Source organism: Anas platyrhynchos, chromosome 12 (assembly GCF_047663525.1).
Source record: "Anas platyrhynchos isolate ZD024472 breed Pekin duck chromosome 12, IASCAAS_PekinDuck_T2T, whole genome shotgun sequence".
NCBI classification, from domain to species: Eukaryota; Metazoa; Chordata; class Aves; order Anseriformes; family Anatidae; genus Anas; species Anas platyrhynchos.
This window is the reverse complement of record NC_092598.1, coordinates 15348578-15375000: the sequence shown is the minus strand read 5'-3', so window position 1 is coordinate 15375000 and position 26423 is coordinate 15348578. Positions and strand designations below refer to the sequence as shown.

The 26423-nt window shown below is 42.6% G+C and overlaps 2 long non-coding RNA genes across 29 annotated transcripts in view; one reads left to right on the top strand and one right to left on the bottom strand.

Annotated features, from left to right (window-relative positions):
• LOC101802362 (uncharacterized) overlaps positions 1-8406 on the top strand; it is a 210804-nt gene extending 202398 nt beyond the window's left edge. For 14 of the 19 annotated variants that reach the window (XR_011812193.1, XR_011812206.1, XR_011812200.1 and 11 more), the window contains 3 exons: positions 1288-1405; positions 2865-3121; positions 4010-8406. This is a non-coding gene — a long non-coding RNA (uncharacterized lncRNA). The remainder of the gene's footprint in view (positions 1-1287; positions 1406-2864; positions 3122-4009) is intronic. The other 5 variants (XR_011812201.1, XR_011812202.1, XR_011812189.1 and 2 more) reach the window with 3 other exon arrangements.
• LOC106020518 (uncharacterized) overlaps positions 1-26423 on the bottom strand; it is a 242993-nt gene that overhangs the window by 9129 nt on the left and 207441 nt on the right. For 6 of the 10 annotated variants that reach the window (XR_011812181.1, XR_011812186.1, XR_011812182.1 and 3 more), the window contains 6 exons: positions 11516-11779; positions 9591-9754; positions 7607-7820; positions 5091-5330; positions 2961-3113; positions 1265-1474 (listed from right to left, as the gene is read on the bottom strand). This is a non-coding gene — a long non-coding RNA (uncharacterized lncRNA). Of the gene's footprint in view, positions 1-1264; positions 1475-2960; positions 3114-5090; positions 5331-6813; positions 7016-7606; positions 7821-9585; positions 9760-11515; positions 11780-26423 lie in introns of all 10 variants that reach the window. The other 4 variants (XR_011812179.1, XR_011812185.1, XR_011812180.1 and 1 more) reach the window with 4 other exon arrangements.

The following is a 26423-nucleotide window of genomic DNA, read 5'->3' as shown; positions in this document are numbered from 1 at the left end:
CTCCATAAATTCCTATTGGGCTCTACATTTAGCTACTTATTTTCTCATTTCTGATGCTGTGGTTTCATATTTTAGTGATGAGAAACTGAAAGGTCTGTCCCTCAATAAGAGAAAGTGACACCACATCTTCCTGCAATTTCAGGTTTACTCAATAACATTTACATTTTTTGGCTTTTCATCTAAAGAAAGATCTCTTGAAGTATGGGAAAGTAAACATTTCTCCAAGAAAGCTTTTCTATTCATGGAATACCTATAGAAAAGTGTTCTCTCAGCACATTGTTAAATATGATTGTGTCATGCAGAAGCTGTGCTGTGCCTCCAATGTGTATTTCATTTCTAGTCAATAGGCATTTGAGCTAGTTAATAAATTTTTAACAACATTGTAGACTAGACAGGGTCATCAGCCATTCAAAGAAACAACAGTTCAGTTGTCAGTGGAGTGTTAATTTCTTTCACTTCCAACTGCCCTTAACATAGATTTTAAGATTAGTATTGCAATGTTTTGCCTCTCTTGTTAAAAAATGATAAACATAGATTTGCAACTTTTTGCCTTTGAGATATTTAGATTCCCTGTCAATATTCTGCAGGCTTTTCCTCCAGCCTTGCTCTGCTTCACTGTCTCAGGTCCAAGGCTCCTAGAGAAGAAATGCAGTCTGTTTTCACTCTCTAATGCAGCAAAGGTGCAAGGTTGAACAACCAGAGCCTAATTAAAGCACCGGATTGAAAAATCAATACACATCAATATACACCAGACATTATACTAAACAGTGGAAAATATTTTGTCAGAACAGAGTGGAGTGTGAGCCAGTGTGAACTTCTGGTCCTTTCATTTTCTTGTTTTGCTCTTTTTAGGCTTTGCTAGGGATCGTGCAGGTTGACAACACACACGCAGACACAGATGAGAGAGTTGTTTCCCTGTCAGGGAAAACCTCTAATTAAACTTTTACACTTGCCCCTCGTTCAAAGCACTGCTTTAAAAATGCAGAGCTGCTCTTGTTTGCCTTCCAGGTATCCTTCCAAGTACTTCACTTTCTAACTGCCCACCTGAAAAGGCAGAGTTGTTCCCACTGCTCTCAGAGCTATGGAACATGAAAGCGCCTCTGTCCAAAACTGCTCTTAAGCATGTAGTTAAGCTGCAGCCGCATTGAGCCAAAGGAATTTAAACACTGCTGAAGCACTGACTCCATCACTGTCCTACCTTAGCACAAAGCTCCACAAAAACAGCCTGTACTTGTTTCTTCCTGGTGCCATTGGTGCCACTGACCTGCTATCTGGTCATCTTTGGAGGTGGAGAGCCCAGAAGAGCCGCTGACGGCCCCCTGGGAATGCCTTCATTTGCTGGCCACGTTCTGTCCCTTGATGCACGTTAAAGGCTGTTGGCAACCGGGGGGACACCTGAGCCAAGGTGAGCTGGTGAAGGAATCTTCAACTCGTTGAGATAACTCTTAAATTTTAATCAGCACACTCTTGTTTGCTGCCAAAAATAATTTAGATGATGAATAAATGCATGTGGAGTGCATGCATGGCTGTAATTCAGCCATGGTCACAAACTTTGCCAATAATGCATGCAGCAGAAAAAAATTTATTTATTACCTTTAGCATGCGGTAATAAGTCTTGTTTTCTCAAGCTAGAGTCCAGTTTGAGCTAGGCTGAAAGGCTGGCAAAGGTATGGGGAGGAAATTAATGTTTACTGGTAGGTACCAAAGCAGCGATGAGCTCAGCAAGGCAACGCTGGATGTCATCAGAGCCGCTGGGGGAACCTGACTGCCCTCGTGCTTCCTGAACTGCTCTATCTGGAAACCAGTGGAAGGTCCTGTGATGAGCTGCTGGCACAAGCAGACCCCGGGCAGGTTGGGAGGGGAGGGCTGGGGACTCTGCCCCTCCCCGGGACACCCAGCAGAGCCACTGGGCTGCAGTGACAGCAGCGAGCATGAGGTGGGCGCGAGGCACCAGGCCCAGCACAGCGCCAGGCATGCTGAAGGCATCAGCTCACAAGCTCTGCGTGTGCCAACAGTGGCTCGTCCTGTTCCTTAAAGGGCTTCTTCCAGCCACATTCAGTACTTGCCCACATTAAGTCAGTGTGGGGTTGTGGCACGGGGTGCTCTGGAGCCCGGAGCTCGAGGGCTCAGCAGGTAAGAAGTGAGAGCTCAGGTTTGGGGCAACAATGCAGGGAAACAGCAAACCAGCCCAAAGGCTAAGCCTGGGTTTGGGGCCATCTCTGGTGCATCAATAATCCCCTGGTCACCCTGGCGGTGCAAATACAGCATGGCACAGTGGTGCCAAACTTGCTCACTAGCTTTACTCAGTGTGCATCGAACCAAAAGAGAAATTGGAAAACAAATTTGTAACAAATTAACCTTAAATAAAACAGAAACGTGGGGCTCAGTGTCATGTTTTTCTAGTGACTAGTACATGTAAAACAACAAAAATACAGTTTGCAAGTCAAGAAAAGCAGCGGCCTGACCAGCTGCCTTTGGCTGGCATGGGGATGGAGATGGGTGAGTGTCTGTACATTAGAAGAAGGTGTTGACTTGAGTATTTTGACTTTTCTTTTTTTTTTTTTTAAGGGAGATTGCTGCTTACAAAATGACTCAATATGTATATCTATCAACCCATAAAGATATCTGCAGATATGCATGAATACACCTGTATGCAGAATGCAGAGCTTTTTCTGTTTCAAACATTTTTTATCTAGACCACATTAAAAGATGTTCTCCTAAGGGAAAATGTTTCCTAATTTCTGCTCCATTTCAGGTGAAGACAAGTGGAAGTCTTTTACTTCAGGCAACTGAAGCAAACAAAAAATAAACACACACACACACACATATATATTTGACAAACTCTGTTTTTTTTTATGGGACAGGAAACCAAGGAGCCTTATATTACAGCATTCAGAAATTGCTTCTGGATGACAGCACTCTTATTCGCTAAATACATACCTTTGATACAAAATACTGACCTGCTGGAAATGGTTTCACAGAAAGCACGAAGGACGCAGAACTGCCTTGCTCGACAGTTACAGAAGGGAGGAATGAATAATCCTGGCAGATGGGCACTGGTGGGGCTGGAATGAGCCAGGATGAAACCACCATCATGGAAATGAGTTAAGCTCCTGCAGAAGTAAGTAAAAAAAAATGAAATTGTGGGGAGATGGAAGAGGTGGGTGAAAAGAGAGCAAGGGGCTTGATTTAAAATGAGTACTGGGATACAGTAACACCTCTCCAAAGCGCAGGATGAGCAGAGATGCTGCAGGGTGCTCAGGGCAGAGCCTGTGCCCAGACCTGCAGGGCTGCCACGTGGCCCTGCTGGGACCAGTGGGACACTGCACCCTGGACCCTCGCCACCTCTGGCGAGCATGCGCCTGCCTTGCGTGTCTCAGAGTGATGGCACATGGAGGAGAAGGAGGCGAGGTGAGGAAAAGATTAAATTTGGGGCAACCTTCAGCCCTGACCTCCTAATTCTACATCCTGTCTTCCCTTGCACCTCATTACTCATTGGGCTGTCGAGTCCAGACTCCAGCCTGCCAGATTAAGGACTGCAAGTTTATTTAAAAGGAAACAAAACAAAAACACACCAGTTTTCCTCATTCTTGGCAGCCACCAGGATGCCTCCCTCCGCAGGACCACACAGGGAGCAGGCGGTGGCACGCTGACAATTAACTCGCCCGGCTGCGCTGGGAACACCGGGGGGGTTTGGAGGCTGTGGGGCATTTTTGGGTGCCGACCTGGAGCTGGGCTGTCTTCTGCAAGGCTGCTCTGCTCCAAGCCCCGTGGGGACGAGTCCTGTGGCCCTGTCTGCAGGGGTCTGGGTGCCCGCTGGTGCGTGCCTGGGCTTCTTGACAGCTCCCTGGCTGCCCCCAAGGGCCTCCCTGCTCTGCGCTGCTCTTGGGGAGGGATGGGAGGCCCAAGGGGACGGGGGTGTGATTTTACTTTCCTTCTGTTTCATCTAAAGGGACAATCAGGCTCTTTTGGGGCTCTCCATCTGTGTTTCACATTCTTTTTTTTCCAGACTTGCGTTCATGGGTGTTGCCCAGAAGAAGAATTTCCTACTTCTGGTCCAAAATGGGGAAATTCTTAGGCGTAAAATCCAGCTCAGCTGTGACCCGTAAAGGACCTCATGCTGCTGATACTGTGTCAGGCAGTCAAGTTACATGACTTAACTGCAGAAAGTAATGGATATACATTTTTTTGTTTGTTTGTTTTTAACTCAGTATGTTTAAATGTATGAAGGTACTCAGAACATTTTCAGTCCTATTTAAAATTAAAATGTGTGAAAATTCACATTTTTTAAATTGAAATACTCAAGTTGATGCAAAACCTTTGCAGTGTCCACAAAGGCAGGCAAATGCAGCGATGGGACCGCACGATGGACTGTTTGTGTGGGCATGTGAACGTGAGACCACAAGCAGTGAAGTCACACAGGCAAACATTCAGGTTTCATTGTGAAACCACAGACACAACAGAAATTGCTCTTCTCACACCGTGCAGCTGGGCTCGTGCTAGGATAGCGCTGGCCCAGCTGGGGGCAGAAAGGCAGACCTGCAGAACAGCCAGGGGGGAGCAGCTTGTTGCCATCCTGAGGATTAGGTTCATGGGTGCCCACTTGAGAAGAGCCCCAGCCCCAGCAATAAGAGCTCCTTCTGCCTGCCAGGGCCTTTAGGAACGTTTCTGCCGGGCTTTGTGAGGGCAGGGAGTGCTGTGTGGGTGCAAGGTATGTGAAAGGACATGTGGATGTGCTGCGCTGTTGCACTTGGACTTTGTCTACAACTCAGACCAAGGTGCTGCACCTTTTTTCTACAAGGAAAAGGTGATATCGTATCACTGATGAGAACGAAGTATTTTTAACTATCTCTGCTTGTGCCCTTAATTGTGGGTAGCTCCTAACAAGGGCTCAGATCAGCATACCTGGACACCAGCACTCACGTGTGTGTAAACAGGCCCCAACAGAAGGTCTAGAAACATGGCTGAACCTGGCAGAGGCCCTGGAGGATTCAGACCCCCTGTTTGCTGTTAAACACCCAAGCAGCGTGTAGCTCTGCTCTTGCATCTTTGCCTGTGTTGCACTGCTCAGACCCAGCTTGCTGACCTACCTCACCGCAGCTACAGCTGCTCAGGCCCTCGCATGCCTTCAGGCTCTCATTCCAAGAGTGCTTCTGGTGCCAGAGGGTTTTGGCAACTGCTGTAATGTGCATGATTATTTCCATTGAGGAAACCGTTGGTGATAACAGCGATGAGGAGGTATGCAGGGTGTAAGCCACAGCTTGCTGAAGGCATGAGACCATTAGGGTACGTAAGGATAAGCCCCTGGTGCTGTTCGAGAGGAAGCAGCTCTGCACATGAAATAATGTCACGTTAGTAGGGAAGTGAATATGCTAAACATAGTTTAACCCCTGAGCTGCCCCCTGTGAATAAAGTGTTTCCAGAAGCCTTCACAGACTTGGCTTGAGCTAGGTGCTCACTCAGCTGATGAAAACATTACACGCCCTCTGTCCAGCCAACCTGATATATTCGCTAAGCCTTACAGCAAAAGGGGATGTGTTTTGGCCACTTTTGTTGCCAAGTTGCCTGATACCAATGTGGACGTTATGAACTCCAGCAGTATTTTAAGTTGCTGCGATCTTAAATTTTATTTTCTTATGCAGCTGCCCAAGCCAGCTTACATGCTGATCAGGATCTGCTGCAGCCTGGGAATAATCTGGCACCAGCTTCTTGTGCAGGCAAGTAAATCCTTCCTGACATCAATGAACTGAAAAATTCTGAGGCCTGGCAGTGACAAAGGGAATAGTGAATGAGAGCAGTATTTCTTTATATTGATCTACCTTTCCTGCTCATCTACTAATAACATTGGCTGTTTACCCTCTGTAATAAGTTGTGATGGGTGTTTATGCAGGTCCTTGCTTTCCAGTTCTCCCAGTAAGTGCCAGTATGCACAAACCTAGAAAACCCCCCAAACCCCAAGGAACCAGCTAGGGCTACATAAGAAACAAGTGTATTACTCCTCTTAAAGCTTGCAATTCCATCTCTCGTCTGACAGAGTTAGATGTTGATCTTATGCCTAAGAATTTCCCTCTCCAATATTTAAAGTTTCTTCAACCCAGTCTACCACACAGGGGGAGCAGACCCCCTGCAAAAGAAGGGGAGAGACAGGACACTCTCACCCTGTGGCCCTACTCTGAATTTATGCAGCCACTTGGGGAATCTGGGGAGATGCTGATACCTTTGTCCCAGTCCCATATCCCTTATCGTAATCTAAATACTGGATGATTTTACAGCCTGAGGAAAGTGCAGAGGGTGAAAAGTGGGTACAATAAAGGTTTATAAGATGGTGAGAAAATTGTTGAGAACAAGAATTTAAAATCTCCTAATGCATGTTCACACAACACAGAGAAACTGTGGGACTCAGTGCCCCAGAATGTTGTGGATACAAAAATGTCCATGGGCTTAAAAAAGTGATAACGTGAGGTAATGGATGAAAAGAAAACATTTATCAAGGGCTACAAAAAACAAAGCAAGATGCCAGCTCTGGCTCAGCTAATGAGAGCTGAAGGGAGAAAGCTAGGAAGCTATGCTATGGGGGTAGTGGTACATATTTGTCCTACTGTGGTCTCTTTCCTAAGAGTCTGCTCCTGCTTGAGAAAGAAAAATATCCTTTCTGGAGAGGACATTTGTTCTCATCCTCATACAGTCAATCTTATTTCAATTTTTTAAAAAAGACAGTGGTTAAAAAATAAAAGCAGTGATACATATCTTAACAGATCCTGTTCCTACTTTTCTGATATGGGAAGACGCACGTTGTCCTGATGTTAAGCATACCTTGGAAGTGACCTGTGCTGTGCTGCTTAGCACAGAGTATTTTGCAAGGATCCTTTAAGTTCATACTGAGCCAGTGGGTTGGTACTGCAGCGGGAGCCAGCCAAGCAAGCTAGAGGCAGCCAAACAAGCTAGAGGATGTTTTCCATGGAAAAATTCTAAGCTCCAATTTCTGTGTTTGATAGCAAGTAATCAAGAAATAGCTCTGCATCAAGACAAAAATCTCTGTTAAAAGTTTAAGCTCAGAATCAGATTTAAAAAAAAATCCAGGAAAAAAAATAATTTTCTTAACAGTTGAGAAGCCCTGTGTGATGGACACTGCTGTATTGGGCACCTTCAGCAGGACCCAGGTGAGGACCTACTTGTGCCAAGCACAGTAGGGACTCACAGCAAGATGGAGAGGCATGCATTTCTCTGGGCATTAAATACCATTGCTTTAGCTAAAAACTCTCCATCCCAAAGCATCTACAGGCAGCATGGGCTGAGCTGTGTTCAGGAACCCCGCAGCTGAGGGAGCCTGAGCCACCAGTGCCTCCTTAATATTTGTTGCTGGTCCATTGTCAGGGATTATGTCCTCACCCACCAAACCCTCATCGTTGCCATCAAGTGGGCACATTTAAAAATATATATATTTACTTCAATTACAGCATTTTTAAACTATTTTTGTAAACTGGTCACAGATGAACAAACTCTACCCACAGAAGTCCTTAGAACAGCATAGCTGGTGAAAAGCGGAGGCTGGCTAGCCAAGACGTGACTATGCAAAACCTACCCCGGCTCTACGCTCATATTTTACCTTGAAGTAGTTTGCTGGCACGGTAGAGAGTCCTGTGAGAAGGTGAGGCTGTTGCTTCCGCCCTCTTCATGCACCAGGTAAGACCTTGGCCCAAAGAATTTTGACAGGGAAAAATCCAGCCTTTCCCCTACAGCAGTCTTCTCACACTCTGGATTTGAGTTGGAGCAGGACAGGGAGGCCGAAGACTCATTAAAACCTGAGGCAGAGTGGGAGCCTGCAAAGAGCATAAGTGTATGCCAAGAACAGAGGCAGCAAAGTAAGATGGGCTACATCAAATGCATCCAAGATAATTTGCAAGGAGAGGTCTACCAAGGAAAACATACACATTAGTGCAAGCAGAGGTTCAGGCGAATCTAAGGAAACTGCCTTAAATACATCACAGTTGCCTTTCCAGTAGCTCACTGTTTTTTCCCCACAGTAGTTTCTCATGTTTACTTTGGCATTTGTGGGGAAAACATCAATGAGAGCGCTGCTGTGAGAGTGCCCTGCTGTATGACGTTGAGCTGTTCCAGTACCACAGCAGCTATTTTCCAACAGATTAACATTCAGATACTGGGAAAGTTCATCCAGTTCACATAAATCTGCATAGAAATTTTATTAACTTATAACTTTTTTTCACTTGGTGGGCCACCTACAAAATGAAAACAGATTGCTTCCATTCTCGTAAGATAGAAGAGGCAAAATTAAAAAAAGTCTATAAAAATATATGCCTTGCTGAAAAGATGAAAGTGCTAATCTTTCAAACAGTGGCACTTGAGTTCCCAGCCCCTCTAAATAAAAACAACAACTTAATTGTGTCATTACTGGATTCATTTTTTCCCTGGTTGCACTGAGGAGAAACATGCCATCAGAAAAAAAAAAAAAAAAAAAAAAAGAAAAGAAAAATGGATGCAAGCAAAATTAAGGCACTGGGTTGGCACTTGGGAGATCTGGTTTCAGTTCCTGGCTCTGTCAAACACTTCCTATGTGACCTTGTAAATGTCACTTTTGAGCATGTAAAACCATCTGGCCTGATCTAGTGAAACATGTATTTAATTTTAAGATGCAAGTAGTTCCACTTCCATCTCACACGCCTAAATTTAAAGACATGTTTACATGCCGTGCTGGTTGGGAGCCACACCACTCAGCCCCTGCCAGGGCAAAGCGGGTTCCCCCTGCTGCCTACAGCGTCCTGGCTGCGGGGTGGGGATGAACAACATTTTGTCTCTTTTGGCCCCAACTTTTTCAGGGTAGAGGCAGCCACTCTCGTGCGTGCAGCACAAGCACGGCTGGGTTTCCCACTAAGCTCAGGAGTAATGCAAATAATTGGTATCAATAAAAGCCGCAAATTCAGATGCTGGTGTTGTAAATAAAATCTGCATTTAGGCACTGAGATACTGGCCTGATTTTCAGAGTTGCTGAGCAACCAACACTCATCAAGTCAAGAGCCCATGAATGCTTTGTACTTCAGAAAATTAGGTCATTTATTTGAAGGCTAAAAATAGAAAATGAACCCCAATTTCAAGGTTTGAAAATTTGCCTTTGTCGTCTGCTGTACTCTGATGCCAGGTTCTGTCCCTTGCCCTTACAACCAGCCATCTTCCCAAACCTTAGCTAAAACAGATTCAGAAGTAAAAAAACGTCATTTAACCATTTCACTGCTTTTAAATGTAATTAAAAAGATGAGAATTCTACTGAGACATTTAAAATATATGTATATAATATACATATGCGTATACACATGTTTTTAATGTACATGGTATATACAATGTTATTTTATGGCACAGCAGATGTTTCTTAATTCCCTCACACCACACACTGAAGCAAGATTATGCCAGGCTATTTTATTATGAATAATGTGCTTGCTCCATCATTAAGTGGGTTATTAAAGACATAAACAAACTTTTATGCCCTGCTTTTCAACAGCTGCTGGTGGTCTACAAAGCGATAATCCTGCTTTCAGCAAATATTCTTAGACTTAAAAATAAATAAATAAATACATTACGTAGGGAGCCAGGTTGACTCGTGAGTGGGAAGATCATAACTCCGGCATCTCCAGCGCCACGGAGGCAGCGGTGGCATTACTTCTAAGCCAAGCACAGAGATCGCAGGCTGGAAATGAGATGGCTGCTCCATACATCATTTCTTCCCAGCGCCACACAGGAACTCCTATGCTAAGCAAACAAGCCTGACTGGCATTTATTTCAGCAAGGACAGCGGGAGAGCAAAAATTTAAAAACAAATGCTGGTTTTAAACAAACAAATAAACACGTTGCAAAAATATTCTATACATGACAATAGCTGTTTTTTCCTTCCTAATTAATTATGTGGCAGAGGCACGGTTGCAGATCCTGTAACCTCAGCTTTGAAGAAAATCAGCTGAGTAGGTTTTATAACTTCAAACAAAAGGGTAGAACGGGACAATAAAGGTTACGTGGCCATGTTCCGTCATGGGCGCTCTAGCTATTAATTTAAACGGATGTGACCCCTACATGACAAAGCTCCAAAGGTGTACAGGGAAGAGGGTTTATTCTTATAAATAGGACTGATGCCAGGTCAACCAGGCCCCCTCGCTTTGGACTTCCTAAAGAAAACAGCTTCAGACAGCTGAGCAAAAGAGTTATGGAGAGTGCTGAGATAGGAAATATCTACGGTTCCTGATATATTATGATTGGCCCAGGGAGCAAGGAAGCTGAGAGCCAAAGGTAGTCCTAAAGGGTGCTAAACTGTACAGCGCTAACGTACACAACAACATCCTCATACAAGCAGATGTTTAAAAAAAAGGAGGGGGGGCTGGAAATTGTATTTAGACCACATTGCTTTCACCCTAGGGAGGAAAACTAAAAAAGGGAGAATGTGGAACCAATTTTCAAGCTTGAGCAACTGAAAGTCTATTAAATGATTCTGTCATCAACACGAGATGAGAAAAAAAGTAATAATTTATACAACAAATTGGGTAATTGTAGCTGCATGGACAAATGATATTTCTTCCCTGATAACTGAATAAACATTGTTACAAGAGAAAGGTTATAAGGAAATAGCCACTTTGGTGAACTACAAGCACCAGGTCTCCTGCTTCTGTTCATATCAAAAGGAAGGCATTACAGACTGAAGGGCATGCATGCTCTTGATCACAAACAAATATTTTGAGCCACTAAGGGGATTTTTTTCAGTAATTGAGCTGCTAAAGATGGGCTCAACTGCATATAACTAGAAGCAATCTCAGCCTGATTAATGCATTATGTCAAATTTAAATTAATTCTCTTGAAGACATGACAGTGTAAACTGGAGGAATTAACAGTAATAATATGGCAAACATACCTGTATTTGTTTACTGAAACTACTATTTTCTTAAACATAAACTGCATAAAAAGTAATAATACAAACAGTTGAAACCCGTAGTAGGTGCATCCCAAAGATAAATAGTGGGAATGCTGTGGAAGCAAGAGCAAGTCAGGGAGGGTAATGCTGGGGTGTAAGGCAATGCCTTCTGCTGAGGCTGACTGAATACTGGGATAACACAGGAGAGGAAAAACCTGAAATACACTGAAAACCCAGCAGCCAGAACACACGTGGGAACGCATATCTAGCGGCCAAATTCCTAAGTTTCAGGGCCTTCAAGTTTTTATTTTCTTTTCTGCCACAGCCTTCCTGTGGGATGCTGGGCGAGTCACTTAATGGCCTCTGCGCCTTTGTATTGTTCTGGGCAGGATTACGCTGGATTCTGCCTGCGGAGACCGGGCCCTCGATGCCAGAAACCCTTCTTGGAGGGTCACTACTGAAGTACAAATTCTTAAAAAACATATTTAGCCTGGGGACTTGCAACATATAAGCCTGACCTCCAAACTCCCTACTCCTCAGATTAGGAAGAGGCCACACACATTTTCTTGGCTGGACTCATCTGAAGTGCAAGGACCATTAAAAACTGACCTTCCGTGGGGAAAGGAAAAGCACTGAGCTCCCTGCCAGGGCCACGTCCCAAACAGTGATGCACCACCCAAACGTGACAGAGGAGGTTGTAAAAGGAGTCTGAGTGGAGATCTCCTTCCAGTTGCATGGTGAGACTGAAAGGTTCAGGTGTGCAAGGTGCCAACAGGACCACACGTAGGCTCAAGGACTGGCATGTGCTGAAAGGCTGTGCTGGGTGAGAGGCGAGGGGCTCGGCTCCTCTGCTCCACGCTGGACTTCAAGAAGCTGAAACAAGAGAGGGCATAAAGGAAAAAGGCTTTTTGTTAGGATCAGTCTCCTGTTTTATCTGTCTTTCTGTGTATCCTTCCTTCTACCCAAATACATGCATGTGTGTAAACAGCCAGTCCCTCGTGCCTGAAATGGAAAATAATAAAAATATATTTACATGGGTTTAACATTAGGCTATTAAAAAGCTACAGTCAGTATAACAGAGAGCAGAAAAAAATTACAAAGAATGATTTGCATAGCAAACACATTTCACAGTTGTTTTGGACAAATGCCCTCGGTAAATATGTTTAAAGTCATGTACAACAAGAATATTTTATCACAAGTAACCATGTTTTAATAAATGCTTCGTCTTTTTGTATTTCATTCTTTCTCATCATAATAATAGAAATATAACACCATATATCACTGTAGAACACATTTCCACATAAACGCTGATAAGCACAAAATATTTTTCATCATTTACATTTTAACTGTAATAATATATGGCAGGATTAAAGCTGCATCCATCATGTGTCTAACTAACCTTGCTGTAATGAATTTTTAAATGTAATGGTTTCTGTCACAAAGTAAAATCATACATAATATCTTTTGACACAGTGTGCTGCTATACGCAAGGTTTTAAAACGTAAACGCAACTTCATTTTTAATTACATTTATAAACTCAAATCGCTATTTTCCTTTCTATAAACCGCGGGGAAAGGAAAAAAGGGTGGGTCTGTGTCAAGACTGCAAGTTGTTTTTTTTTTTTTTTATGGTACCTCGCTGGCAGGAAGCGTGCACATCCATGAAAAAGCGCGTCGCCCACCAGAAACAAAGGCTTCTCAAAATCAGAGGGAGCTGAAGCCTCCCCGCTGCCTGAAGGGCCTCCCCGTACCCCAGGCGCCGGCTTTGTGCCGTGCCGAGGTGCAGGCTCCGGCCGGGCGAGAGGGTCAAGGACAGGCACATTCCCCCTCCCCAGCCCCCTGCCCTGGCCCCGCTTGAAATAACAAATAATCCGGCTCGCTAGAGGAGAATCATTAAAAATAATTTGCGCAAGCTTTCTGTTCGGCGAGCCCTTTTTTTTGATACGATATTTCCTTCAGTGATTATCGCTGCGGACATGTTCCTGCCATATGGATGGGAGCCGGGCGAGGAGGCGGCTCAATACCTGAGTGGTTAATTAAGAGCTGTTGCTGGGCCACAAGAAGCAGGTTTGAAATCCCTCTTCACTCACCGACAATGAGTAGCTTTTTTAGCAGCAGAAGTCACTGGGGACAGCCAGAAGCACAGGGTAATTATTTGAGATAACATACAGCTGAAGAGCGCGTGTGCGCGCGCGCGTGTGCGAGGCTGCGGAGGGGGCGCGCGTCTGAAAGGAGGGCAACAGTACAGAAAAGTCTATAATAAAAAGGTCAACATCTCCTATTTTTCCGTACGGTGTCGGCAGTCTGTAATGCCTTTTTAGAATGAATGACAACGGATTCTATCTTTTTTTTTTTTTTTTAAATGAATATCTTATTTTGTATTCAAACTTCGCAATTGGGAGCGCGGGGCTGCCGGGGCAGTGAATAAGCTATTGGCACGTTATCAGCACGGATGCTGAAATGACTTTGATTGCGTTGTTGCAAAATAGCAGTAATTCCGACATTAGCTCGTGGAAACCCTGTGCTCGCTCAAGAACAAAGAAAAAAAAAAAAGCAATGAAATGAAAGCCATGAATGAAACGAGGGAAGTCTTCAGCTTAGAAATTTTGGGCTAATTTCTCGGCAGGGTAAATCTGCACACTGCCACAGAACAGCAAAGGGTGTGTTGGCTACCAACGAGGGGCTCGGTCAAGCCAGATGAGGATTTGGGCTTTGGCTACCACATTGCTCGTGGGCAGGGGCACCTAGGTTACCGTGTGGGCCAGTTAAAACACAAACCAGGGTCCAGCGGGCGTTTCCTGGGATGCTCTTGCTGCAGTGCATCCCATTCACGATTCTTCCTGGCGGATGTAAAGCAGCGAGGTAACTTACAAAGGCATTATTTGCTGAAGTGCTTCATAGCTAGAACATTCATGAAGCACTGGACCAAGGTACCATTCAAGTCCACCACTGTCCAACACATGGACAGTTTTCACCTGGAGGAAACCAAAGGCAAATCGTGCAGTAACACACTGGGGTGCCGTACTTCTTTTCTCAGAGCTGCAGAGTATGAACGTCCACTTCTTCAGCCTTCAAAGCTCAGTTCTTCTACATTGGGGGCTCAAAATGCTATTTCCCTGTTTGTTTGTTTGCTTTCAGGATAGCTTTTCTACTTTCTTCCTGAGCAGCCAAAGGATGAAACCTCTGTCATATGTTTTTTGGCATTTCCAGAAAATCCCACATGTGATCTCCAACTCGAAAGGCTCAAATCTCCATCCAAACAGGCACTCTGTGAAGCTCACACGAGTGCTTAGCTTTGTGCTGTGGGGTAAAAATAAATTCAAGAAAGAAGAAACAAACCCCACAGCCTCCTCCTCCCCGCACAGCCCTGTTCACATCTTCTCAGACAAGCTGGGAGCTGTTTTGCCAGAACAAGCTGAGACTCCGAACAGAGGCGACAGTCCCCTCAGAGGTTTGGCAGTTATCAGGCGTGGGCCGAACCCCCCAAAACTTTTCACCGGTGGGGGGAACCGGGGCATACCTGATCCCCTCCTCTTTTCCCAAGGCGGATCTCACCAGGCTTTGATGTTCCTGGAGTGCACACAATACTGCTCCAGCAGCAGCACTTTTGCCGGTATAACTGTCTCAGCTTTGTTTAGAAACTGCCCAATATGTTAATTATCTCCTTTACCTCCGCGGCATTATACTGTCAAACCGTACAACAGTCTTTAGAAAATAAAAGCTAACACCCTAAGCTGCTGTACCCGGATCCCATAATATCTATTCACTGACAATGCCTGAGCTGTCAGATCAGAAGAAGCTTCATTCGAATAAAGGTGGGCAGATGTGTGATAATGAGACAGAAGCATACAGATGCTAATATAACTGTTCAGCAGAGCAGGCTCGTCTTCGTTAGGCAGACCCAGGTAGCAGCTGCAGACTGTCAGACACTGGAATGCTGCTTTCTCTTGATTCTCATTTAAGATCAGCTTCGTTCGCTGTCTGTCAGTGAACTTTTCTCTCACAGGAGCCTGGACCCCTAGGTGATCAGTCACATTTCGACATAACTAGATGTCAAAAGAAGTTTAAGTTGTATGACGAACTGTGATGCATTCCCTGTGCTGGCTGGCAGTCTCAGCCCTCCAAGGCGTCTTGTTAATGATCCACCTGGAAACTCTAGAGTATTTCCCGTATTTTGTTTTCTTATTAAAATACTGGCTAAGCCTTTGTCAATATCCATGTCAGCAACTTTAAGCTCAAGACAATATTATCACAAGCATAATTTGATTTAAAAATGGAACCGAGGACCCACAATGCCCAGGCAGCGGGAGACTCGCACAGAGCGAGCAGGACGCACACTTTCTGGCACTGTAATTTAGAAACATCAATTAAAACAAAACATTTCTGGTCTTCTCCTGGGCAGAGGCAGGCCATGACGAGGCAGAGAAAATAAATTTTCCTAATGTTGCCTTATGAAATACGGCTGCAGCCAGCCAGCTAGCTCAGCTGATGAACACAACCAGGAATAAGATAATGGGGAGCCTCCGTGGATGAGCAAACAATTCAAATGCACGGGAGCTTGGAAACACAAATAACCCGAGATTGTCATTTCACATACTGCTGAAACCTTTGAACTGGGAGTCTGAACTTCAGCAGCCTTTCATCTGTTGCTATGAGCTGTTTACCTGCTCACACTCCCTGGCTTCAGAAAGGAGACAGGCTGAGGCTACTTTACATAACATACATATGTGCACACACAATGCACCAAACATTCTCCTACAATAGTGCTGTGACAAGACCCAATATTACCTGGTGCTTAATCGTGTCAAGACAGTTTTTGCTGTCAATCTCAACTCCCTTCTTTGCTTCTTGGCATTTGAATTTCAACATTTCAATTCTTGTTAAGATAGCCAACGTAACATGTCCAGATACAATTAACAGGTTTCTTTTGTTCTTAAATTTCTGAATTAAAAGGCCACGAGGGAAGCGATTCAATGATTTATGAGATCCTTCCTTTTCTTTTTTGGAAGAATTTTGGAATTCCTTTTCTTTTTTGTGGGAGAATTGTGCATGTTTCAGCCTGACGTTTGCATTATAGGTTTCATCTAAGAACAGCTATCATTCAATTAGCAGAATTGCTGAAATCACAAAATCTAAAATGCTACTGTTGCTCACGATCAAAAGCCTAAGGCAACTTGCTTCCTGATGGGTTAAAAGGAAACATAAGTAAGTAGGAAGCTCCATCCGTGTTGGTTCTGAGATTTCTGGCATCTCCCTCCCAGGCTGGGAGAGGGCCACCGGGGGAGGCAGGGGACCACGCCACGCAGCCCTTGGTTTGCTCTGGTGCTGCTTACATTTATTCCTCCTCCCATACACACAGATCCAGCTTTTAACGGTGATGAACGGTAGATCTGGCAATCTGTTTCTTTTTCTGCTTTCCCCTTATCAATATAATTCTTAATTAAACACTTCTTATGGCCAGTTTATATTCACTAATACTTTCTAATATAAAACAAGATGTCTCCCCCTAGATTCTGGTATTTAGTAGCCTGAAGCTCATTAGTGCATGTGTTCTCACCCAGGAGTTTTAAATATTTAACTAGCTAGGATTCTTTCAAGAGGTCTTAACCTTATAATTTGTAATAACTTGGGGATCTCATATCTGAAGTGTAAGTTATTAAAAATGTTTCTTCCCTTCACCCTGCATTGATTTCCTACTTCCAGCAATCAAACTAAGAGCTATTACGCCAAACAACTGCAGCTGCCTATTTATTTCATTGTAGTAAAACATAAGTGATGATAATAGATTTCCTAATAGAGATTGATCTTCCACAAAAGCCAAAAACAAAGCACGCACAGCCTGGGCATACAGCATATTATGCATTATGCACTGCATGGTTAAAATCGTTCAGCTATAGAATAATATAGGAAGGTCCACAGAAATGAGCGTGCTGACTGATCTATCTGTGCACAGAAACGTATTACTTCTGTTGCTTGTAATGGCCTGAGCATGTGATACAAGTAAATTTTGTCTAAAAATTATCTAAGGACCACCTAATGTGCTCTGATGCTACTGAATGTCAAAAATGTCAGCAGCTTCCAGTAATGACTCTCTGACATAAACAGTAAGGGAGAAATATTACAGTTACTGAAGGAGTTGCGAGGACGAGCATGCATTTTCATGAGAGGGCTCTTTGAATGGCAGCAAGTACTCAAGCAGGCAGCTTTCCCTGCCAGTTAAGCTGGCCAAAGAAAGCGCTCTTCCCCTGGAAGACAATTAAAATGAGTTAAATGAATTAAAAAGGCCCTGCACAGTTAAAACATGGTCAGAGGTTAGGAACAGTAGTATCTGGATTTATGAAAATCATGTGGCTGCCAAGCCTCAGAAATTGTGTGTAACAAGGGAGCCATTCGAGTAGCAACATAAACAGCTTTGTAAAATTGAGGGCAATATACATAATTCTTAATTTCTAGGAGATGATTTCGTCAGCAGTTTTGCCATCTTAGGACTCGGATAAAATACTGATTTTTAAAATCTGATTTTTATCAAGCTGCTTTCCTTGGGAGAGGGAGATTAACAATGTATTTGTGAGCTAGGAGCAGCAGATAAATGAAATGCCCTTCAGTTTGTTATATATGTTTATATATATACATCTGGTTACACGTGCCTGTCATTTTTTTTTTTTTTTTTCGAGGAGCTAAATTATAACAGAGAGCAGGAGAAACATATGTTGTACTTAAAATATGCACACCTCCTGCTCCTTTGTGTAAGAAGACATTCACCTGCAATCAGGTATTTAGCTTGGGTGTTTACGCAGGAGCAAAGAGTCTGTCATAATTACTCCCAGATATTTAAGTATTAATCTTGCAGCAGAAAGCCCAGAATGCTCTGGTATACTTTTTTACCCATTACATACACAAAGTCTATCAGAAAGCATTTGTCTCCACACCCTTTATTCACTTTCAAAGGGTTAAACAGCCTATTTACAGGGCTGTCAGCAATCTGTAGCCCAAATCATGAAAAAGTCTGGCCTAGTTTTGTTCAGCATCGAGACTTGTCTTCTTGGCCTGTTGTTGTTACCATCATGTAATATCCATGACAATCGTGTTGTGCTTTTTAGGGGCTCTGTAGTGCTAAATCTGAGGGGCCATTTTAAGCCAGTAAAGGGCTTTATTTATGTGGATTTGAAAGAGTCTTGTGAAGGGCCTTCCACTCAAAATCCTCTTCAGCAGGTCATCCTGGTTTCAAAAGGATTTAGATGCAGAGGCAGTGATCAGTACTTCTATCACGTTCTAATAGACTGACATGAGCATTTGTGCCTGAAAGACAGGGGGAAAAAAGTGATGCAGATTTGCCCTAAATTGGACTGATGCACAAAGCAGAGCGCGCCATTGACTGACGAGGTAACCCCTCACACCCTTCCTTTACACTTCTAACCGGTGCCGCACAAAGAGGGAGCCGTGGGAAGCTGCATGGGAGCAAAGCATATCCATTTTCATGGACCATATGGAAATTTTGTTTTGTGTACAGAGAAAGTGTCTGATAACAGTGACCTTAACTGCCATATGTGTATGGTGAATAGTAAACAGAGCAAACCACTCAGCTCTCTGACCCTTAGCATATGGACATCTCTACCAAAGGAGAGTTTTCACAGCACATCCACTTTCACTGTCATCTCACTGGTAACCCAGGGGATTTCACTAGATTTGTTAATGAATTGCTCTATTGACTTATATCTGAGCTTGCCTCATTAGAGTAGAAGAACAAAATTTTTATCTATGTTTTCGTGAAGGGGACCAGAATGCCCCTCCTTTGTTAAGAGGTGGGTAATCTGTGGGGCTGTCATCTGTTTTGAGCTAATTTATTGTGTCAGTTTAAGAAGGCTCTTCAGTGTTCATTGATGCTCAAGCTCCACTCCAAGCCTCTTTAAATCAATTTTTTCCTTGTGAGTGGAATGTTTTTTAGGCCCCTGCTTGGTTTACAAATAGCTGAACATGTTGTTACCCTGGTGCTGGCTAGCTTTAGAGTGCCAAATACAAGCAAACTCAGTGAGCCTCCATAGCACCACCTGTCATGAAATGGCTTTCAAAGCGGCTACAAGCCTTGTACAACCTTGTACCATTCACCTTCCCCACCCACCATCACTCAAACAACACTTCTTCATAAACTCGCCCATACTGAACCCAGGCGTGTTACAGAAATCGAGGGTGTGCATAGATCATAAATGTTCATATTTCTACCATGCTGCAGTTAGTGATGGACCATTGCTTTAGGATTTCCAGAGTTTGCAACACAGACTGGCCTCTGGTTAGTACACCGTGATAGCCATCAATTAACATGTTATTAAATAGTACACCAATAAAGAACACATTATGCCTAATGGCCAATGTGGAATCAGAAGGTATTAGTAAAATGAGATTCAATAAAATGCAAACCATAAAGATAAGCTTCTGAAGATTGGATCTGACTTCTTGTCTCTACTTCCAAGGAAATAAATGGTCAGTGCAGTAAACCTCCTTCCTGCCAGTGCTCTAACTGCCTTGAACACACAACATACCGCACGGCATGGGAAGGAACAGACACTTTGACTTAGAGCACTGCAGCGTGGCTCTTGGAGACAAACAAAAAACTCGTATTTTTTTCATATCCATGCAGAACACACAGTTTTGATTATTCTTTTTAAGACCAAGGGACCTTGAAGACACATCATAACTGCAGATCTCTGGATCCATAACCAACACATCAAGCTACCAGACTTCATGGGTATTGGCCTATCAATTTACAAACTCCTGTTTTCCCCTTCTCCCCCTGCTGCCCATGAAAAACCTTCCACATTTAAAAATCACAAGTCGCACAGAGTATTTGTTGCAAACACTGTAATTTCCCCAGAATTAGAAGCAACTCAAAGAATTGTAAAAATAGCTGCCATTTGCACCGGCAACCTTGGCACTTTGCACTGCAGTCAGTATGAGGTATGGGGGAAAATTCCAGCAGCCAATCTTCCCATGTGAAGGGCTGCAGTATTTTTTATAACATTATTATGAAACTGAAAAATATGAACCCAAGAAGACCTTTGCGTCCTTGCAAGATGCATGAGGGAGTGATATGAGTTACTGTAACTTCAGCTATTTTCTCTAGCAAAGCATATTGTATGGAGGTCCCCTACAGTTTCAGAGCTGGAAACCTGTTTTCGCTGAAGAGTGACCAAAATCTGCAGTCCTCACTCAAGCACAATTCCCACTGAACTTCCAACAGGAGCTTCCCCTCATAGAGAATTCCATTACTAGTAGTCAACTTTTTTTCCAAATCACTAGCCAAAGTGGAAGGTGTGTTGAATTAAAGTAGCCCCTTTTTCCAGCTTCTACAGATGATTTATACCCATGCATTTTCTGTGTAGTTGAACTTTTGGAACTCACATTATTGGGCTCATGTTATTTTGAAGCTTTGTGTAAGGCTTTGGCTATGCTAGACTTACCTCAAAACATGTCGTGGTGCTGGCCAACTCTAGCCAAGCAGCACAGCAAGACAGACTAAAGATGTTCACAACACAAAGGCCCTACCTGCACACTGGAGGCAACACCAGCTCATTTCTCTGCAGGTGTTTTTCTCTGAGTTGCCATGGAGTCATTGGCTCACCCGGAATCAACTCTGTCTGCACAAATGACTCATCTTGCTACCAAAATCTATGTGTAGGGATTGTTATTAAGAATCCAATATTAATCAAGCCATGGTATTGGAGTTGTCATAGTTATTTCCTACTCTTAGCACAGAGAATAACGATGTTCTATTATTTCAAATAGCACAGTGAGAGAAGTGTGGGTAAATACTAATTTTTTTCACTGGAAAAATTATGTTGCACGTCGATAAATACCAAGATGTGAAAAGCAATCTGAGAGTGTACAGGGAACTGAAAACACATTTCTGCAGGGTTCACTCCTTCACTGGCTGGCATGGCTGTCAACCATCTGAGCCACTTTCACTGGGTAAATCCTGCACTTTGCAATGCTGAGTACAGGAGTACCCTAACACCTGGTACACTGAATATCAGGCAGAATTTCATTACAATTTTTAAGCAAAAAATGCATAAGCAAAAAACTTACTTTTCGCTGCATTTTTTTTTTCAAATCTTGTTTTATATAGGAATTAGTTTAAAGCCATTTGGATTATTCACGTTCCTTTAATCTAGGGATTTCTAGGCAAAATCTATCAAAGGAAATTAAAGTAAGTCCCAATTGCCAGTGCATGAAAAGATATGATACTATCACAATTAAATGACGGTCAGGTCATTTGTTGCAGTGAAACTGGTGCGTTACAGGTTGATAAATCTAAACCTGCAACTTCAAGAGATTCAGAAAAAACATGAAGTTCATTCTGGCAGCAATCTATGTTGCTTCTCCTGTTTTAGAGTCTTCTGCTCTTTGAAAATTGCTAACTAAGTCCACTCATTTTTACCACTTTTTTTTTTTTTAAACAAATGAACAAACAAAGTAAAAAACACCACCACCAAAACTATCCCAGGCACATTGGTTATGTTTTCAGATTGGAGCTCATATTTGATTTCAGCTCTGAAAATAAATGTCTCACATTCCCCATTCATTCATATGGCAAAACAAGCCTGTGGATTGGTGCAATAAGCAATTCCTGACTTAAAAGACACCATAGAATGAAAAATCAGGATGGGTGCTGAGAGTTAAAACTTTATCACAGCTGCATGGAAAAATCTTGCAGAGAACCTGCCTACACCATGCATGACTTAAGGCTGTAGTCTTTGACCCTTACCTTCCTATATTGATAGGATCACACAGGAAAAGATATAATTAAAACAAGTAAAAACAAAAAATAGAGAGATAGGAACACTGGGACATTTAAAACAACCTACATACACAAAAAAAGCAACATATATAACTCACTAGGATAAATAAATAACTTCAGAAATTCATTCCTTTTCTTAGTTTCATTGCAGAAAGACCAGGTACAACAGAGCTCAAAAAAAAAAAAAAAAAAAAGGAAAAGCTGCATGTATCATACTTCAGCGGGCTAACCATATTCCTTAAAATTACAAATTTGACAGAAAAATGGCTTCATAAAATACAAGTGCCTGGGGTGCATAATAGCTACCAGAGAAATTGCTATAATGATTATATGAAATTATGACTATTTACTAGTATCTAAAGGGTGTTTCACCTTATCAAACAGTATATTCACACACCCAGGAATAGATACAACAAGTAGTAAATACAGGAATTGAGATTCTATGACAGACATTCCTTTTTTTTTTTTTTTTTTGTCTATCATGGATCTGAGGAACAGACCTATGAGGATCCCTTAATTACCACTAGCAACTGATTAGCAGATCAGAAACAACGTCAACCACTTAACTGCATTTTGCAAAAACTTCTGAGTTTCTGTTCATTTGTTTTTGTTTCACACTGGCACTATAAGAAAAAACCCTGCTAAATAGCTTCAAATAGTTGAGCTGGGATGGAAAGTACCAGGTTTTGATCCTCTACCTGCCATGCCAGGACATCAATGGAAAGAAAAAGTGTTCATACTGGGCCTCAAAGCCTTACTGCTGAGAACTCTGTCAAAACCTAAAAAATTTTTATGAGAGTTTTTATAAAAGAAATCTGTTTCTCCCCTGAAAATAGTCTAACCTGTCTCACTAGCAAAGAGATTTAATGAGTAGGAACTGGAGAGGAATAAAATATCTTAATCAACTTAGTTGCTATAAATAGAAGTTAAAGACCATTGAAAAACCAATTGACATACTTTCACACTGCAGCACAAGTCCTTCGGAGGACTTTCAAGATTGCACCATCACGTTGGGAGGCACAAGCTAGCAGAGGACTTCTTGTGCATTCTTCACCCCATGATGTTATTTCCATAAGAAAAAGCTGGAAGTTGAAACTGTGACAACTTGCACTGACCCATGGGAATGCAAACATCTATCTCCTGATAACACGCTGAGATAATGCACGTCACCACTGCAGCCAGCACGAGGACACTTGTCTTCACTTATTTTATATCCACTCTATCACATTCCTGGCCACGCTTCCCTATCTTTCCTTTCAACACACTCCATGCATTCCTCCAGTGAAGTGCACAACTTGCTCGTTCAAACACAACTGGGCAGCACGATTGCACTTTCCTTCCCGCAGCTGAACAAAGCCCATGGGCTACTTAAAACGGCTGTTCTAGAAGGTCGGTTTTTCACACCCTGTTATGGGAGCAGCCTTCCTTTTTCTTTGGCTGTTGGCCGCAAGCTAGTCTTTCCTCCCACAAGACAGAAACACAGCGTTACACTCAGTCTGTGAAATCTGGAAACCACCCAGAAAAAAGCACACGTGCGAGCCTCCTTGTTTGCTATCCATTATTCTATTGATAACTTCTCCATTGTGTTGAAACCACAAGCATATTCTGCATCCTATTTGCCAAATTAGCCAAGACTCTAACATCACAAACAGCAATAGAATCCTTATTTTTAGAACTAGTTGACTTTTTTTGCTGGATACCGCCCTCTTGACAAAAATATTCCATTAACATTTTCATTGGTGTGTAGGGGAGCAGGAAAAAATGCTGAACAAAAGCAAGAAATATTAACAAGAAGAACTGTGTTTTGTCTTTTGCCTATTCCAGGGGTGCAGAATGAGAAAAACCCAGCCTGAAAATTTTTAATTTTATTTTGCAGAAACTTATTTTTGGACCATTTCTGTCACCAAAATATAAAAGCATTATGGACAATCTTAGGAAAAAGAAAATACAGAATTCATACGTTTTATTTTCAGAAAACTTCTCTGGTTCTAACTGCATTTAATTCTTTAAAATTCAAATAAAATTATGTTAGATAAAATTTAATGCTGTGATAAACAGATTTACAGCATTTTAAATTGATTCCATTCAGCACTGAAATTACAGCTATCAGAACTGCAATGTCTTTCAGGTGTTTACACGAGGCTAAAGCAACTGATATTACCCATTGGTCTCCAGTGCAGAGCAGAAGAGGCTTCTCCTGTTTTTGGCATTACCTCAAGCAATGAGAGAGTCATTTGTCTGTTTCCACCTCAGATGTCTTCTGTTCCTTCCCTTGAGACAATACGCTGAATTAAACCATTTGTCTGGTGACTAAGAATCCAACCCAATGATGACTGGATTCACAAGTGTGGATTTCAGCAGGTGTCAGATGTGATCTCAATTTCTCTGCTAGGGCCACAGAATCTTTGTTTTTGGCTGCTAGTTTTGTTTTCTCCACAAGGTTCTACTTTCCAATGGGGACACAGAATTCACATTTTTGATAATGATGTCACTAATCTTACATCTTTACAGTATTTTTTTTTCTTTGAAGAACCTCTCTCTCTCCTTTCCCTGCCAACCAACTACTATTTATCACTTGTGTCGTGGCTTCTAGGTAGTGTTGTACATAGCAGAGTGAATTACTCTAATATTCATCTCAAAAGGCAAGCAATATGATTTGTTACTTACCTGGCGCCAGAAAGAATGAAAACCATGCAGTATAGGATACACGTTTTAACTGGAGAGAAATTATTTGAATTTAGCTATAAGAGTTTTTTCAGTTAAGCTTTACCAGATGCAGTATTGTGTCACATACCAAATTCACGGGAAAGCAAAGAAAACAACTCCTGAAGTCTAATACTCAATGTTGGAGTTTCCTCATAATGTTCAGATATCTTCCTGTTTGTCTTGGGGATGCGGTTTACAAGGCTGTGCTTTTGCATATACATAATTGAATACAGTGACCAATTTTCACCACATGAATTGCAGTACCAATTTACAGCTTTTGTTCTAAAAAAGATATTTTCCTTGCACATCAACTATAAAAGTTCAGTCACTTAAATTACACAGATTGATCCATCTGTGGTGGAAATGACTACTTAAGCTTTATTTATCTAGGAGTAAGCTATGCACCTGTTCTAACCTCTAGACAAATTACTGCATAATCCAGTGTCTGCTAATAAGGTATTCACAGAGTCTAAAACTGAAAATATAACCCCTTTTGCCTAAAACCCTTCAGACCTACCAGATCTTTGAAATTCATCCTGGAAAACATCTCTGCTACATGACTCAAAGGTCAAGCACGAAAAAGGAATGTACGTTGGGTCTGAGGGCAGTAGAAGACCATCCTTCTTGCACTAAATACATGATGAACTGAAGGATACCATCTGATCTGCAGAGATGCAATGAAGAATGAAGGATGTATCACTGGGGCTGATGGCTGAAAACTCCACTTTTACTAATACCTGGAAATGCATGGGCAGCTACCACGCAGTTGGAGAACTTTGAGCAGTCTGCAAGCAAAGCATGCTCTGAAGAGACCAAAAGAGCAAGAAATGTCTTTGTGCTCTTATGGAAAGTTTCCAGATGTAATTCAGACATTGCCTTAGGTACATTGCATTTCAGTAATCCAACTTAAAAGTTAAAAACCCATGAATAATTTTATAATAGCTCATATGCAAATTCAAAGACTTGCAAAATCCATTGTTGCTTACGTGGCTATTGATAAGATTCCTCAGCTCAGTGCAGAGGGAACAAGAATTTTATTTCTATAATTTCCATCAGTTGCTTCTTTTAATAAAACGTACTGAAAACCTCCAGTTTAAGTCCCAGGTTCAAGTATGACAAGGGGAAGCGTGCTGTCTGCGCTCAGCTGTGATCTCCCTCCTCCCAAAAGACACTGTGGACACATACAGTAAGTACACACATTTTCAGAATATGAGCCCTCCTGGCCTTGAGGCCATGGTCAGCAGGAGGGGTGACAAAGCAGAAGCCTGCGGTGCATGACAGCAGTCAGGGCAAATTAACAATTGCCCCTTCTATTCACAAAGAGAAAAGAATGGAGCCATTCAAGAGCAAATCCATCTGTCCCTGTGAGGGTTCACAAGAGTGTCAGAGAAACCTCATGGCCAACAGTCTCTAAGTACTGGCACACAGGAATCCAGCAGAATCAGCATGGATACTTGGTCTTTTGTCCACCCGAAGAAGCTCCACTGTCAGGACGCTGTTTTTGCAGCCTGCCTGCTTGAAGATTCAAGGTCTGCTCAGTGCTACCTTTGCCAAGAAGCAGAAGGGGAAACAAGAGGCAAGGCAAGACTCTTGTAATTTTCATCACAAAGTGAAGATTTCTTGAGCATGAAGGAAATAACTGCTTATTTAATAGTTGCTCACTTGTTATTTTTCCACAAAAAAGCATGAACAAGGTATGTAGGGAACCATAAGTCTCTTAGGAGCTAAACCAATGCCTTCCTTAAGTCTTTAAATGATCGTGCCTGTGCTCACAGACAGTGATCTCAATGCACCCTATGTCTGCATTACTTATCATCACTGGGATAACCCTGAAAATACAAATCACAGGTAAGTGCATGCAACTGTGTGCCCGTATTTGCAGAATGCAGGACACACTTCTCAGGAGCTTTCTCTACCCCATGCATATCAACAGATGCCAAGTCAGGTGCTAGTGATAATATGTCAGCTGTCAACATTATTAACTCACTGCTCATCAGGGCACAGAAGAGAGAAGGACGGG